Raw genomic sequence first — 15,758 nt, forward strand, 5'->3', positions numbered from 1 at the left:
AAATTAGTATAATTACTAAACAGAGCTATTTTCTTGTTCTTGAGATTTGTTGATTGCTAGGGCAATTTTTGCAACCTCTTTCTGGACAAATTACCTCTCTTATGCAAAATAATTGCCTTACCAATGTGTACAGTAGTTATACTTTTAATCAACATTGCCTTTATTTACTATGAATGTGGGTTGGATATGTACAATACATCCAGTTAAACAGTGCTATATATTATAGCTGATCAGAAAATAGAATTTTCATTCCATGGGAGATGTGATATTTCAGATTTAGTTCTTACTCTAGGGTGCAACAAAATGCAGAAATTCTGAAATTTCCCATGGAATAAAAATTTTTCTAGAAAAAAATCATTTTGGAACCATCACAATATTCTGGTTTGACAATATTGAATATTTTGTTTTGATAATGTCAATATATTTAGTTTCAATAGTTGTGATGGGGTATCTACCTCACATGAGCCTGGAAAGAGTTAATGTGGCCAGGTACACCAATTAATTAACCACGGTGCACTGGAGAAAGAACAGAGAATGGATGAAAAGAGTCTCTGTCAGGCAGGAACAGGAGTAACGTAAATAAAGCCCAGGAGCTGAGAGCAGAAGAGGACTGCAGGGAGGCAGACCTCAGCCTATCCCTAGGAGAAGGGTGTATTAAGGTTATAAAGAGTAGTCCATGATTACTTCCTGAGAGGAGGGTCCTAGAAGGCTGGTGAAATCAAGAAGGAAGCCAGGAAAGTAGGAGAAAGGTCAGGGCGGAAGCAACAAGGGAGAACAAAATGGGTTTGGCTGCTGACCAGAGTGTCCCTGAGCAGGAACCTGGAGTAGAAGATGGATTTAGGGTCCTGTATCAGTAACTGGGGATATGGCACCAATCTGGCAGAAGAAACTGAACTGTCTGATTTGCTCTGGAAAGATCTGATATATATTCCTCAATCCCCATGGGCCCTGGAAGGAGGAACGTTGGAGTGACCAAGCTGGAGGGCCAACATTACAAAGAGGAGGCTGCAATTCCTAGAGTAAAATGGGTCTGTAGGGCAAGAAGATGACAGGAAAGACACCACCAGAGGAGGCTGCTGTGCCTGACCAGAGCTGATCCCCTGGATGGCCAGAAGGAATTGCTTCTAACAGTGAATGAACCCTGTCACAATTAGGTAAAGTTTCATTGTGACAATTGAATAGTTTATACATGTTTATAATAGTTTACACATGGCATAGCAACAAATATCTATGTCACTAAGGGCGCGTCTATGCAGCAGGGTTTAGCTCGAAATAAGCTGCGCAAATTGAGCTACCTTAAATGCATAGCTTATTTCAAAATAGCTTATTTCAAATTTTGGTGATGTCTACACAACACTTATTTCAAAATAGAGCACTCTTCCTCCAACTTCCCTTACTCCTTATAAAATGAGGGCTACAGGAGTATGTTGAAATAACTGCCAGTTGTGTAGACATGGACAAAGATGAGTAATTTTGAAATAATGTTGCTGTGTAGACATAGCCAAACTGTCCCTTCAATGCCAAATAAAGCAAACTGGCTACTTGTACATATTTCCTTCCTGCTAAGATTTATAGATTTGTTTTGGACATAATGGGAATAGTATTTTACAGTAGTAATCTGCTTATTTCTATGGCCAGTTTTATAAAGAATAGGAATATTGACATTGCAACACTGGTCTCTTTTCTTATTCTAATATGAAAACTAACCAGCAGAATAGCCTGTGGCCACTGAAGTCTGAAATGGTAATAGAACGACTACCCAAATGAAAAAGAACTCTAATTCTCTTGTTAATATGCAAAAGAAATATATTCTGGTCAATTATGGCTAGTTAAATTCAAATGAAAAGTTGATGAAATGCTGAATAAATTGTTTTCAGATTTCAGAGATGCTGTTACAATTTTCAGCTATTTGTCAAAAGTAATTAATGTTAATTATATAAACCCTGAACTTGTTAAAAACTTAAAGCAACATATCCTATAACAGCCTTGAAAGTCTCTGTCATGCGTTCAGCTGGGATCTGTATTTCCCAAGTCCTACCCCTCACCCTCATGATCAGATTGTCCAAATAACAGATTCCCATTTTCCAAGCATTAATTATTCTTTTTAAAATTCAATTTAAGATATTTTAAATACTTTTAGTGGTCAACCTTACCTTTCCATTAAAGGGAATAATTAGTATACTATTGTATTGAAGTATGTCTTTCAATGAAAAAAAGCTCCAGCAAATATGACAATAGCCTGCACTTCTTTACATGGAGCAATGAAATCTCTAGGTGCCATAATGAAAGAATCCTTCACACAGTATATTTTAAAACTATCCAGAGACCAAAGAAGTGCAGAATACAACAACTTGCTTATGGTATCTCACCATCATCACATTCATCCTGTGCTCCAAGATCTAAGCTGGCTTCATATAGGCTTACTGGTGATGCTTAAGATGTTGACTTTGTTTTATAAAAGTCCAAATAACTTAGGAGCTACCTAAGCAAGAGATTCCCTCACTCCCCGTGCCATAAACATCACAGCTGAGATCAGCAGAGGAGCTTAAGTTGATGCTGCAGTGCATACATGAGAAGATGTTGCTAGAATGAAGGGTCAAACACCTTCAGAATTGAATCCCACTCCTAACAGTCAGAAATAACTTGAATGAAATCACCACCAGGATAAAGTATATTTTTCTCCTCAGCATGTGAAAACTAGAAGAAGGGGGAAGTGGGGGAGATGAATTATTAAAGGAAGATGGGGATCTGAGCGTTGAGTGACCTGGTTTACTGGCAGCAGGTTATAGTGATTTTTACAAGTACATTTTAGTTTTGCATTTTTAAGCTGTTTGGAACATCTACGGATTTTGAATAGGAACTTTTTAAAGTCTGAATGAAACCATTATAAAATAATGCTGAAAACTAAAATCTCCTTGCATAAATCATTGTTAGAAGCTTTTTCCCCTCTCAAAGAGCTTTAGAGTAAAGATTCTGATAAGAGTGAAGGCAATAAAGAAGGGAGACTAACAAGAAATAAGGCACATATATATACAAGGCATCTTTTCATGGTCTATGGTTTAACTCAATAACAATGAGGTAAACCTCTTGTTTATTAACAAAAACATGAAACAAAAGTTAAAAGTTATTAAATCAATTTCTTTTAACTCTTTGTTACGTGATGGAATTTTCAAGTCAGTTGCAACCAGAATAATCTAATCTCTATCAGTTTTAAAAGGTCATAAAGCTGTTAGTTATGTTGAGTCACTTTCTTCAGTCAAACAGATATTAAAAATTGAATGAAGAAGAAATGGAGGAAATACAAGTACTCTTTTTTATGATCTAATGATAGATGAGTGATTGACACCCATTTGACCCATACCCTGAAAAAAATAAATAAAAGCAAAGGACACAGACAGGGCAAACAAAACAAAACAAAACAAATAAAAATACCCCCTTTTGAATTATTTTGGATTTTATTCTTTTCCTTCAATGGAAAGCTACCTAGGATGTAATGAGATCCCTGCTAGAATTTTCCAGTACTGTTTGGATTAAAAATAGTCTTACACAAGTTCATAGATTTAAAGACCAAAAGGGACTGCTATCTAGTTTGACCTGCATAACAGAACACATACAACTCCTGCATCAAGAAACTTGTGGCAGAACAACAATATATATTTTAGAAAGAAAGCAAAGAGAGACGTTGAAATAGTCTAAGAACATGTTGACATTCTTGAAACAAACATGCCCAGTATTTTTTCTTGATACAACTATAGCTGAAGCATAACAGACTTTTTTGTAAGTAAGTTTCAAGTAACATAGCTTATTCTATTGGTCAAAAACCTATTATACTCTCTCCCTTATAGGTAGATCAGGCTTCTATTATTGACAGTAAATTAAATGAATGATTTTAAGTTAATTGTATTGCTGTCATTACATAGGGTATTAGAACATATATTACAAGCAATAGCTGCCATATTCTCATGGGTTGTTTACTAACTCTTTTAAATCTCTTTTTCCTCTGCTCTTTAAAAACGGATTAATATCTATCTATCTATTGGAAATCTCTTGAAATTATGTATCAAAGATATCACATCAGTGTAAGTGAATACCTCCAGGGCATCAGGGCTTCTACTACTAGACATATGCAAGAGATCTGTCAAAAAGCCATCTTGATGTGAAGCTGTCTCATTATGATTATTTATATTGTATCAAATGATTGACACTGCTGTAATTATTTTATCTAAAAGAGGGTGGTGCAATGGAATGTCAGTATATCACTGGAGCATTATTGACTACTGTTCTGTGATTGGTTTAGGGAGCTGATTAATTAGGCACTTTGGACTATCAAAAAGTAGCTTATCATTAGAGCTCTTTTGGCAGCCAGGAAGCTAATATTAATACAATTGAATACTAATAAGATTTCTAACATGCTTCAGTGGATTAAATTGTACTGGATGGAGATAAATAGGAAATTCTTTCTTTTCTAGACACAGTAAGTTGAATATATATAGACAAATAAAGAAGCCCTGTCTAGATCTCTGTACAGTACTTAATAGTAGTTCACAACAGCATATGTTGTGCCCCTGACAGTTTAAGATATGAGTTACTCGCTAATAAAGCTTATGTTACGTAGCAGCTTGTTACTCAAGGAGTGCCTCCATTAAGGCCATCTATATTGTTTTTGGTGTCTTCAGTGGATTGCACACGTGGCAGTAGCTGTACAGAAAAATGACCAGTAGTACAATAACAAAGAGTGATTCAAATCAGTCATGGGGTTCACTGGAATCCTATATGGGAAAGTGTGTACGAAGTGTACTCGCAGAGAGACCTGTGTCATCTAATTGTAGCTAGAGGAAGTTTCAGAGGGGTAGCCATATTAGTCTGTAACTGGAAATACTTAAAAAACAATGAACAGTCTTGCAGCACCTTAGAGACTAACAAAACATGTAGATGGTATCATGAGCTTTCATGGGCACAACCTATTTCTTTAGATGAATGGAGTTTAAGGGGTCCAGTTTTCAAATAAATAGAACTTGGATAGGAAGATGGCGTCTGTTTGGAGCTGCTCAAAAATGACAAATATCTATATTAATTGCATATTTTCATCTATACCCAGAAATATTATTTATACTTGACTTCTGGTATTAGACCATTTCAACACGCACAGCTAGAGAAAGAGAAAGAGAAAGGACATTCTAACAGCCATCAAATAGCTTATGTCTTGGTGGCATTAGGAGACAATGTGACAGGAAGTAGCCTTAATAACTCTAGTATGCTTTCCTGGGGCACGGAAACCAGTCTGTATAGGGTGAATCAGACCAAGAAGCTGACTGAAGTCACACAGGATGATATGAGCAGTAGGGGGAGAATGTAAACTGGGCCAGTTGTTTTCCTCTAACTGAGAAGGGAAGTCCCTCCCACTTAGCTTGGAATGAATCGTGAGCTTTGATGACACTAAATATGCAGGCTATTTTAGAATCTTTTCTCTCTCCCTCACTCCCTTCTACTCATAATATAAGAACAGACATCCTGGGTCAGACCAAAGGCCGGTCTAGCCCAGTATCTTTTCCACTGATGGTGGCCAATGCCAGATGCTTCTGAGGGAATCAACAGATTTTGATAATTATTAAGTAATTCAGCCCAGTAGTGGCTCCAGAATTTCTGGATGAGGAAGGACACCTTTCTGGAGCTCGCCCTTGCCCTTAGGTGACTGGACACTCACATGAGATCCGCCTCCAGAAGAGAGTTGCCATAGCCCTGTGGAAGCTCACCACACTGGACAGCTACCGATCAGTTGGGAACCAGTTTGGTGTGGGGAGATCAACCATCAGGGCTCTGGTCATGCAGGTGTGGCATTCTTAGGCTATTGTCCCAGGAGGGGGGGGCAGGTGCACTGCTCGAATTGTGTTTCCTAAAGGAAGAAGGGCTGGGGGTGGTTGTGGTGTAAGCCTCCTCCCTGGAGGTTTTTCAGTCCTGCCCTCACAAAGCCCTACCGAGGGATGTGGTAAGTGGGAGGTTGCTCCTGCTATGGCGGGGAGAGGTGGGCTCGGGAACCTCCCAAAGGCCCTGGCACTCCTGTGATTCTATCTGTTTGTTTGCCTCTTTTAGAGGTGGTGCGGTCCATCAACACCATCCGGCTGTGCAGGATCAATAACCTTGGGGACATGGATGCTGACATGGGCTTCCCCAACTGGGGGGGGGGAGGGAAGGACTATTGATGGCACCCACATCTCCTGGGCCCCTGCTCAACGGGCATCTGTGCATATAAATTGGAAGAGGTACTTCTCAATGGTCCTGCAGGCCATTGCGGATCACTGCGGCCAGTTCACAGATACATAGGATGCGTGGTTGGGGAAGTCACATGACACCTGCATCTTCCACAACTTGAGTGTGTTTGAGCAGCTGCACACCGGAACTTTTTTCCCTGACCACATCATCAGGTTGGGAACGCAGACATGCCAATGCACATGGTGAGGGATGCAGCCTACTCTCTTTCACCCTGGCTCATGAGGCCCTGCACTGGCCACTTTGACCACTCCAGCAAATGGTTCAATGTCAGGCTGAGCAGGGCCTACATGGTTGTGGAGGGAACGTTTGGGTGTCTGAAGGGGTGGTTCCAATACCTCCTCACCTAGCTAGATCTCAGGAAGCAGAAGATCCCACATGTGGTGGTCTCATGTTGTGTGCTCCACAATATTTGTGAGAGGAAGGAGGCATTCCTGCCAGGGTGGGGGGCAGAGGCTGACTGGATTGGCAGGGCCATTGAGCAGCTGCGCACAGCTGCAATCCGGCAGGCCCATCAAGGGGCCATGTGCATCCAGTAGGCCCTGAGGGACAGTTTCTCCCAAGGACCTTCCAATGTCACTCTCCCCTGGGCCTCCCTAGTAGGGGCCTGTGCATTACCCCTCACTGTCTTTCCTCCAATGCCCTTCTATTCCCCCGCTTCCCTGCAGAGACAATAAAACAGACAGTTTGTTTTTGAAAAAAATAAACTCTTTTCTTTTTCTATTTGGGGTGGCACCTGGCTCTGGTGATCCCACCACCATGGGTGTGGGGCCACATGGGGGTGGGGAGTTGAGGGAGGAGCGGAAGCAGGAACAAGAGCAGGCAGCATGCTGGTGATCAGGCATTGAACTGTTGTTCACGTGGTGCGGCCTTGCTCCAGCATCTCCTGCCAGGTGTCTCACCATAGCAGGATGTCTTACTCTAGAACTTGTCCATGGGTCCTTCAGAGTTGGGAGGCTACCCCGGGTGATGTCAACTGTCCCCCTCTCGCAGCTGGTCCAGCTGTGGAGAACAAAGAAATGGTCAGTCATCCCAGGATACACTGTGCCGGAAGTCTAGCCCTCATGTTTGAGCTGAGAGCAACAGTTCTCAGCTCAGCTGAAGGTGATGTGCTTAGAGCAAGGCCATGTGTCCTCTAGCCAATGGACCCTTAACTGCAAGGGCCCAGATGTCCAAGTGGGGAGCTTCACCACCGCCACGTCCCGGGGATAAACAGGCCATGGGGCGGCCGGGCTTCCCTGTGTGCCATGCAAATGCCGGGTCTGGCAGAGGCAGCATCCTGCAGGGAGAGAACTTCTCTCCCTGCCTGCTGGAGGAGATGGGGTCAGGTTATTGAGGGGAAGGTCTGTGTGAGCAGCAGACACTCCTGCACCTTGCCGTGCTGCCTCCAGGAATGGATAAGAACATAAGAACAACCATATTGGATCAGACCAATCATCCATCCAGCCCAGTATCCTGTCTGCCGACACTGGAAAAACTATTTAAAAAAAATTATCTTAGATATTGGAAATATGTAAAAAGGTAATGGAAAGGTGAAGTTCAGAACTTAACACTGATTTAAATAAATATTCAGGTGAAGGTTGGAAACTAGTTAGAAAGAGAACATTACATTTAAATAAACATTCCAAACATAGAATGATAAGAAAGTTTCACCCCAGAGTATATGTCACTTCAGTAAGAATTAATATAGTGTCTCTCCAATTCAAATTTGCTTCCTAAATATAAACCAGACTGAGACATTTTTGTCTATGACTTGAAAACAGAGAAACTGCAGCATTTTGGTCAAAGGTTATCACACACTTTATACATGAAGATTTTTCTGGCTGGATTTACTTTATGTAGTCCAGATGTTTGGTATTTTAAATAATATACAAGTTATACTAAATAGACATCAAAGTAAATTTAAGGGAGTAGCACTCTCAGAAGCAAGAAATTATAAAATGAGACTGAACAAAAAACTCTGTACTTTCAGTGTCAGAGTGGATTAAGGAAATGAACACATGTATATACCATTGGAATGTATTACAGAACTCCAAGGTAATCCACACATAGTTAAAAAGTGTAAGGCTCAAATTTGAGACTCTCATTTGATAATATTTCTTTTACATATTTACAGGCAGTCCCCGGGTTACGTACAAGATAGGGACTGTAGGTTTGTTCTTAAGTTGAATCTGTATGTAAGTCGGAACTGGCGTCCAGATTCAGCCGCTGCTGAAACTGACCGCCAGTTCTGACTTACATACAGATTCAACTTAAGAACCCCAAGCTTCCCCAAGTCAGCTGCTGCTGAAACTGATCAGCGCTGATTCCAGGAAGCCTGGGGCAGAGCAACTCTGCCTCGGGCTTCCTGTAGTCAGCGCTGGTCAGTTTCAGCAGCGGCTGACTTGGGGACGCCTGGGGCAGAGCAGCTGGGGTGCTGCTGGGTTGCTCCAGTAGCACCGCTCCTCGGCGCTACTGGCCCAACCCAGCAGCACCCCAGCTGCTCTGCCCCAGGCGTCCTGATTCGGCCACTGCTGAAACTGACCAGCAGCGGCTGAATCAGGACCTGGGGCAGAGCAGCTGGGGTGCTGCCGGGTTGGTCCAGTAGTGCCCAGAGCGGCGCTGCAGGACCAATCGGCAGCGCCCCAGCTGCTCTGCTCCAGGGTCCAAACAAAAACCTGGTCTGCTGGGGGGGGGGGGCACACTAGCCGCGCCCCCCCCCCTCAGCAGACCAGGGAAACCGGGAGCAGAGCCGCAGCGGCAGCGGGGTGCCGCGCCTCTGAGGCTTTGCTCTGGCAAAGTCTCAGAGGTGTGGGACCCCCCTGCGGCTGCCGCTTCAGTCCCAGTCCTTGTGGTCTGCTGGGGACGGTCCCCAGCAGACCACAGGCATCGGGACTGAAGCGGCAGCAGCGGCGGTTCAACAACAGTGAATTGTTCAACAACAGTGAAAAATAAAGTTCTTTTTTTAACTAATAATGTGTTTATAACTGAGGTAGTAGGATTTCAACCTGGAGGGAGGGAGGGAGGGAGGGAGGGAGGAGGGATTTCCAACATGGAGTGAGGGAGGGAGGAGGGAGGGCAGACACCTTAAGGGTAATGGCGGCCTCGCCTGGGCCGCAAGGCTTTGCCACCCCTGGTCCGTGGACCCAGCCGCCCTCGGGCTCGAGTGGGGGCTGACAATGACTCTGCCCTAGTGGGGGGGGGAGGGGCAGGGCTGGAGGGGTGGCAGGGGCTGAGGGAGAGGAAGGGGTGGCAGGGGCAGAGGGAGAAGAAGGGGGGTCAGAGGGGGCTGGAGCTGGATGGGCAGGAGGAGTCCCCAGGGGGAGAGGACCTGGCACAGCCAGGGACTCCCGGACGGTGGCACACATACTGCTCCACTCTGGGAGGAAGTCCTGCAGCAGGCAAGTATGCCACCGAGCCTCCTCCCTCGCTCTTTCAGCCACGGTCTCTTGCATGTTGGCCATGGTCCTTTCCATTTTCTCCATGGCCTCCACATGCCGCTTTAGGAGGTCATTATAGGTCCTCCAATGCCTGCGGGTGCTGTGGGACCGGGTGGGTGGTGGCACAGGAGTTGTGCGGCGGACAGCTGCAGCAGGTCCGGCTGTGGAGAAGAAGAGGGAGAACCGATCAGTGTTAGCAATTCACACACAAGTCCATACAACAATGGATGGGAATGTTGTTATTGGTAGGCCACGTCTGGCCTTGCCAGCGCCTCGGCTGCACAGGGGACCCGTTGTGGCTAGGACAATGTCCATCTCCACCCCCTAGATCCTCCCACCCTCCACTGTGGCTGTCCAGGCCAGATCAGTGTGCAGGCACAGTAGGACAGGGGTCTGCTGCACCTTGGGTCTCCCATGCCCCCCACCCACATACCCACCACCTGCCCGCCTACTTGTACATGCACAGAGAGATGCAAGCTGTCCAGGAGGGAGGACCAAGATGTGAACACTGCTCTGCATCCTCTCTGCTCCCACCTCCCCTGTTCTGTGTCTGTGACCCTGCCTGCACTCACCTGATGTTCCTTCTCCAGCGTCGGACGGTGCCTGCGAGGCTTCCTCTGTCTCTGGGACAGGCTGCAGAGTCAGGGTCAGGGTGTCCTCCATCTGCTCCTCTGCCTCCTCCTCCTCGACATCGTTCCTGGGGACCTCCTGCCAGCTATGCTGCACTCGTGTGTGCAAGCCTGTCTGCACGAGCACCGGTGCAGACATTGGTTCCTGGCCTCCCAGGATGCGGTCCAGTTCCTCATAATAGGTGCAGTGCACTGGGGCTGCACCTGACGCCGAGCTCTGCTCTTGGGCCTTCATGTACCCCTGGCGAAGTTCTTTTACTTTGGCCCGGACCTGTTGGAGTGTCTTGGGATGCTGCCCTTTATCGGCCAGCCCCTGAGCCATGCGGCCATAGATGTTTGCATTCCTGCGCCGGGTGTGTAGGGCCTGGACTGCTTCCTCCTCCCCCCACAGTTCTAACAGTGTCAGGACCTCTGTCCCTGACCAAGCTGGGGCTCTCTTTTTCTCGCCTGAGAGAACTTGGGCTGGCTCCCTCAAAGCTCCTTGGGGGCCTCGTGGCACTGGAGCTGCACACATGGCCATGTGCAGGTTACGCTGGGAGAGCTCTTGGCTGACAGGATCTCTCTGTGGCCAACTTCCTGCCACAATGCCTGCCAGGGATGTCTGTGCCTTTAAAACATGGCTACAGACAGGACCAAGAAGAGGTTTTTCCTAAAGAAGGACTCTCCAGCAGGGGGCTTCCCTGGAGGTCTCCTTCTGTCGACAAAAGGAACCCCTGCGTCCAGACTACCCTTTTGTCGACAGAACTCTGTCGACAAAGACGTTATGCCTCGTAAAATGAGGTTTACCAGCGTCGACAAAACTGCTGAGTTTGTTGACAAAACTCGGTAGTCTAGACACACCGTCAGAGGGCTAGCTCCTGATTTTTCAGCCTTGAGCAAGAAGGGGTGAGCAACCACTGACAGAATGGCCCCAAGACACACCATGACTCAGGCTATTATGATATCCATATAATTCTACCAGCAAAATTCTCCTAATACAGACACAGCTTATACTTGCAAAAAAGTGCTTTTAGTTTATTCCTTCCTCTCTCATACTGGTGCATGTTTTAATGCACAATCTAAATATTAAGGCACATGTCTACTGCCATGGAATGAGCATGTTTTAACCTTAAGTTTAGCCTATGTGCATTACTAGGCCCAAATACTGTACGCATTTAAATATGGCTTAGTTATAATCATGAAATTAGCCCTACTGAACACAATAGGACTATGCATGTGCTTACAATTCAGTGTAGGGATGTTTCTGGGATCAGTGCCTAGGCATGTGCTATGAAAAGAGTAGAATGAGAAAGAAAGCATCCCTTCTCCAGTGATTTCGATGAGGAACAGTTTAGTTTGAGCTGTGCTTTAACATGCATTTAACATTCTGAGATTTACACAAACTGATAGTTTGTAAAATCAAAACTGTGCAGGATTGCCCAATAAAGAGATGAGACAAACCCTGGGGCTGAACAGTATGCCACAATGGTGGGCAACATGTGGCCCCTGGGCCGCAAGTGGCCCATTGAGATTCTGTGTGTGGCCCACTAGACATTTTGTTTACCAGTGCCTATGCACAGTGTTACCAGATTCTTCTGGATTTCACTCAAGTAGGGGTTTGTTTCCCCTACTGGTATTACAAAAGTGACACATGCTTAAAGCAAGGACATGTGAAGTGAGGTGTGTGTTGATTGCACACAACATTGGGAGAGTTGTGTGCTCTCTTTATATCCAATTAAAGTGCTGCTACATTTCAGTTAGCACACCCCACAAATTCTGTACTCGAGTGCAGTTAGCAAAATGACCCTATCCTGGGAGACCATCATGCTTATGACAATCTTGCAGCCCACTAGGTTTCCCTTCACTGGTATACCACCTCATTGAGCACTCTCCTGGTGTGATACAATGGAACTTGTACATGAAAGGGATAAAATCTGGTTGCAAAGTTTTTGTAAAATCATACTGCTGACTCCTCACTCTATCTCTGGCCTGTGTATCTGTAGATGATTCATGTCCTTGGAGTATTGATGCAGGAGGCAAATCATATTTTTCCTCTCCCTCTTGTTAATATATCTTTAGAGTTTGTTTTATCTTCTGCACTTATTTTAGAATTTCTGTATCTTCTCTTCTTAGGTCTCGTTCTGTGTCCCCATTCTTCTTAATTCCACTGGCAGTTGGACTGACAATTATGCATTTCATTTCACATGTCAGGTCGGGTACTCTATATCACTGGCCTCAACTGGCCACACTTCTGTTGCCAGCTAGCTTTGGTTAAGGAGTCGGCTTGCCTGGGCTGGATGTCTCTCTGGAAAATTCCACATGGGCCTTTCTTAAATGTAATTAATAACATGAAATTTCTCCACAAAGCAGCCTTAGACACTGACAAGCTTGATTAAAGATATTTCTGAATAACAGGTTTGCGATGATTAGGAGTGAACAAGTCACCTTTAGAGGAGGTGAATTTGCAGACAAACAAGGACCAAGAAGGTTAATGAAGACAAACAAGTTCCAATGCTGTCAAGAAATGTTTATAAGGAAAGTTGCAGTCTACTGAATTTGATCAAAATGCAGGTCCATGTACTAAAACTTAGTAAGGAAATCCATCTGTTCCCCGATAAATTACCATGCGACAGTCTAGAATGCTGTATTATTAGACATGCACAGAACCCCAAGGCACCAGCCTCCCTGCCCCTCACCCACTGCACAGCTGTTTGAGTGAGCCACAGGCCCTTATCACAGGTTTGCAGATGGACCTGTTAGGTGCCAGTCTGACCCTGTGAAGGGTAATTGCAGAAACTTGAGTATAGTGGAATAATTTTAGCTGGATTTCAAGGAGCAAGATATTAATAATTCATGCAATGTACTTAACTTGCAAGTTTTTAATTATATCTTTATCATTTCTCCATTTAAGCTTCCAGTACAGCAGAACGGAGACAGTAAGCTAACATTTTAAGCTTCAGAGTACTATGGGTAAACTATTTGAAAATCTATTTCATGCCTGGTCTTTGCCAAAATGACTGTGAGATTTTAGTTAAATGCATTAAAATTATATGTCTGTATGCTGGCAGAGTTAAACACAAAACTTTTTTTTTAATTTAAAAAACAAGCATTTGTAGTTAAACTAGTCAAGGCCAGAGTCAGATACTAGCAAAGCTAAGGATCCTACTCAACCTCCTCACTTCTCGCGCCATGCTTAACCACTGCTGAATGCCCATTGGGAAGTACTCTCAGGTGACAAATTATTGAAGGTATCTGAGACCTCCACTGCATCTGTAAGATCTATATACTGGTAACTAGAGAAATAAAAGGGATAGAACTTAGTGTACTCTAAATTTGGATCTGTATCTAGTAATGTGGTATTGAGAAACAATGTGATGCAGCAGAGAAGGCATTGGGCTGGGAATCAAGAAGCATGACTGCTATTCCTCACTTTGCCACTAACCCATTTGGGTAACCTTGGACAACTCACTTCACCTTGTTGGATCTGTTTTTTTCCAACTCTTCAGCTATCTCATTCAATGAGACTAAACACTTTTGGCAGCTCCTTCTGATAACAGGTCCCTGACTGGCATCTCTCAACTCTATCAGAAAGTGTTTAACAATAATTAATGGACACAGATAACACTGAGCAGACTGAACCAAAAATTAGAAGAGATTTGTATTCAGAAATGCTGGTCTCTCTTAATCTTTTAGTAGGAGGCAGTGGTGCTTACATTTGCTTCTGGGAGTAACTGTAAGATGTTCCTTTCCCCCGCATTGTTACGTGCCCTATTGTTCATGGGTTCACACTCATATGCAATCTAATCACATTTTGCCTTCCTGTCTAAGGTACATTAGGTTGAGGAGGGTTCTGGTACAGCTTAGAATGTGAAAAAAAAAACTTTAAAAAGCTTCTCTCTGTATTTCAAATGTTCCAAAACAAAGTACTACAGGTGGGGCCAGCCAGAGATGGTTCTGTGCCTTTTTGCTGATGATCTCTTAGTCTTTGTTCCAGTTTTGCTTGTCTAAGCTTGTTCGGATAAACAGGGCTGAATTTTCTCTTACAGCCCATTTCCACCTGTTCCATGACACCTCACAGATTTGAGTTTTCATGTATTTCCTTAATGGCTGAGTCTGTAGAAACTGATAAAGAAGGGATGCAATGGAGGGGCATCTGGTCAGTTAGACCCATGTGAAGAGAAGGGCACAGAGGTAAGCAGACTGATCAGGATAGGATGCCTACAAATCAGAGTGGAATAGAAACTGGAGGGTCGCCAAAATAGTGTCTGAACAATAGACTGCACTAATTCAATTTCCATCATACTTTGAAAGAGGACTCCAGAGCTTGCAATACATACAGTTAGTCGGCTCTAATGAATTGCATTAAGTGTATGTGTATTGTCACACCAGACTAACTCGAGTTACTGCAATCTCACCTACCCCTCTTTCCAATGCAGGCAACCCCAAAGTAGAACAACTCCACTGGGAGACATCCAGGTTACATCTGCACTGAGGATTTTTCAGTGGCATAGCTGTGCTGCTGCACCCACACCATTGTAATGAGTGCTGTGTGGCCACTCTTGATTGTCAGGAGAGAGCTCGCCTGGGCTGTGTCTAGACTACATGCCTCTGTCAGCAGAGGCATGTAGATTAGGGTTGTAGGCAAAGGTAAATGAAGCCGCGATTTAAATGATCGTGGCTTCATTTACATTTACATGGCTGCTGCGCTGAGCCAACAAACAGCTGATCAGCTGTTTGTCGGCTCGCCGCTAGTCTGGACATTCCCCCTGTCGACACCAAAGCCCTTTGTCGGCAGCCCCGTTATTCCTCGTGGAATGAGGTTTACCAGGGCTGCCGACAAAGGGCTTTGATGTCGACAGGGGGAACGTCCAGACTAGTGGCGAGCCGACAAACAGCTGATCAGCTGTTTGTCGGCTCAGCGCGGCAGCCATGTAAATGTAAATGAAGCCGCGATCGTTTAAATCGTGGCTTCATTTACCTTTGCTGAATAAACAAATCTACATGTCTCTGCCAACAGAGGCATGTAGTGTAGACGTACCCCTGGTGACAAAATAAAGCCAAATGTGGGGTGGTAGCTTCACCTAAGTGGCAAATGTTTTAATGCTGAAAATATCAGTGTAAATGTAGCCTGAGAGAAGCATCACCAGGATATTTCCTAGCCCAAAGTGTTAGGGAACCCTCATTAGAGAGTCCTGTTCAAATCCTTTACCCAATCAGGAAGAGAGGGGACCTGGACATCTAAGCACTGATCTGATGTTTGAAAGGAGGCAGCGCAAACATGACCACATCATCCTCTTGTACAAAAACACGAAACACACACAACATACAAGTTAGGTGACTCCAGGAGAGGGGTTTCTAGCTACAGCTCCTAAACAGATATGCAGTTCAGAGAGAGGTCCTAGATTATGTCATTATTCCCCTTTATTCGGCTCTGGTGAGGCCACATCTGGAGTATTGTGTCCAG

The sequence above is a fragment of the Pelodiscus sinensis genome, chromosome 2 (genome assembly GCF_049634645.1).
Source record: "Pelodiscus sinensis isolate JC-2024 chromosome 2, ASM4963464v1, whole genome shotgun sequence".
Lineage (NCBI taxonomy): Eukaryota > Metazoa > Chordata > Testudines > Trionychidae > Pelodiscus > Pelodiscus sinensis.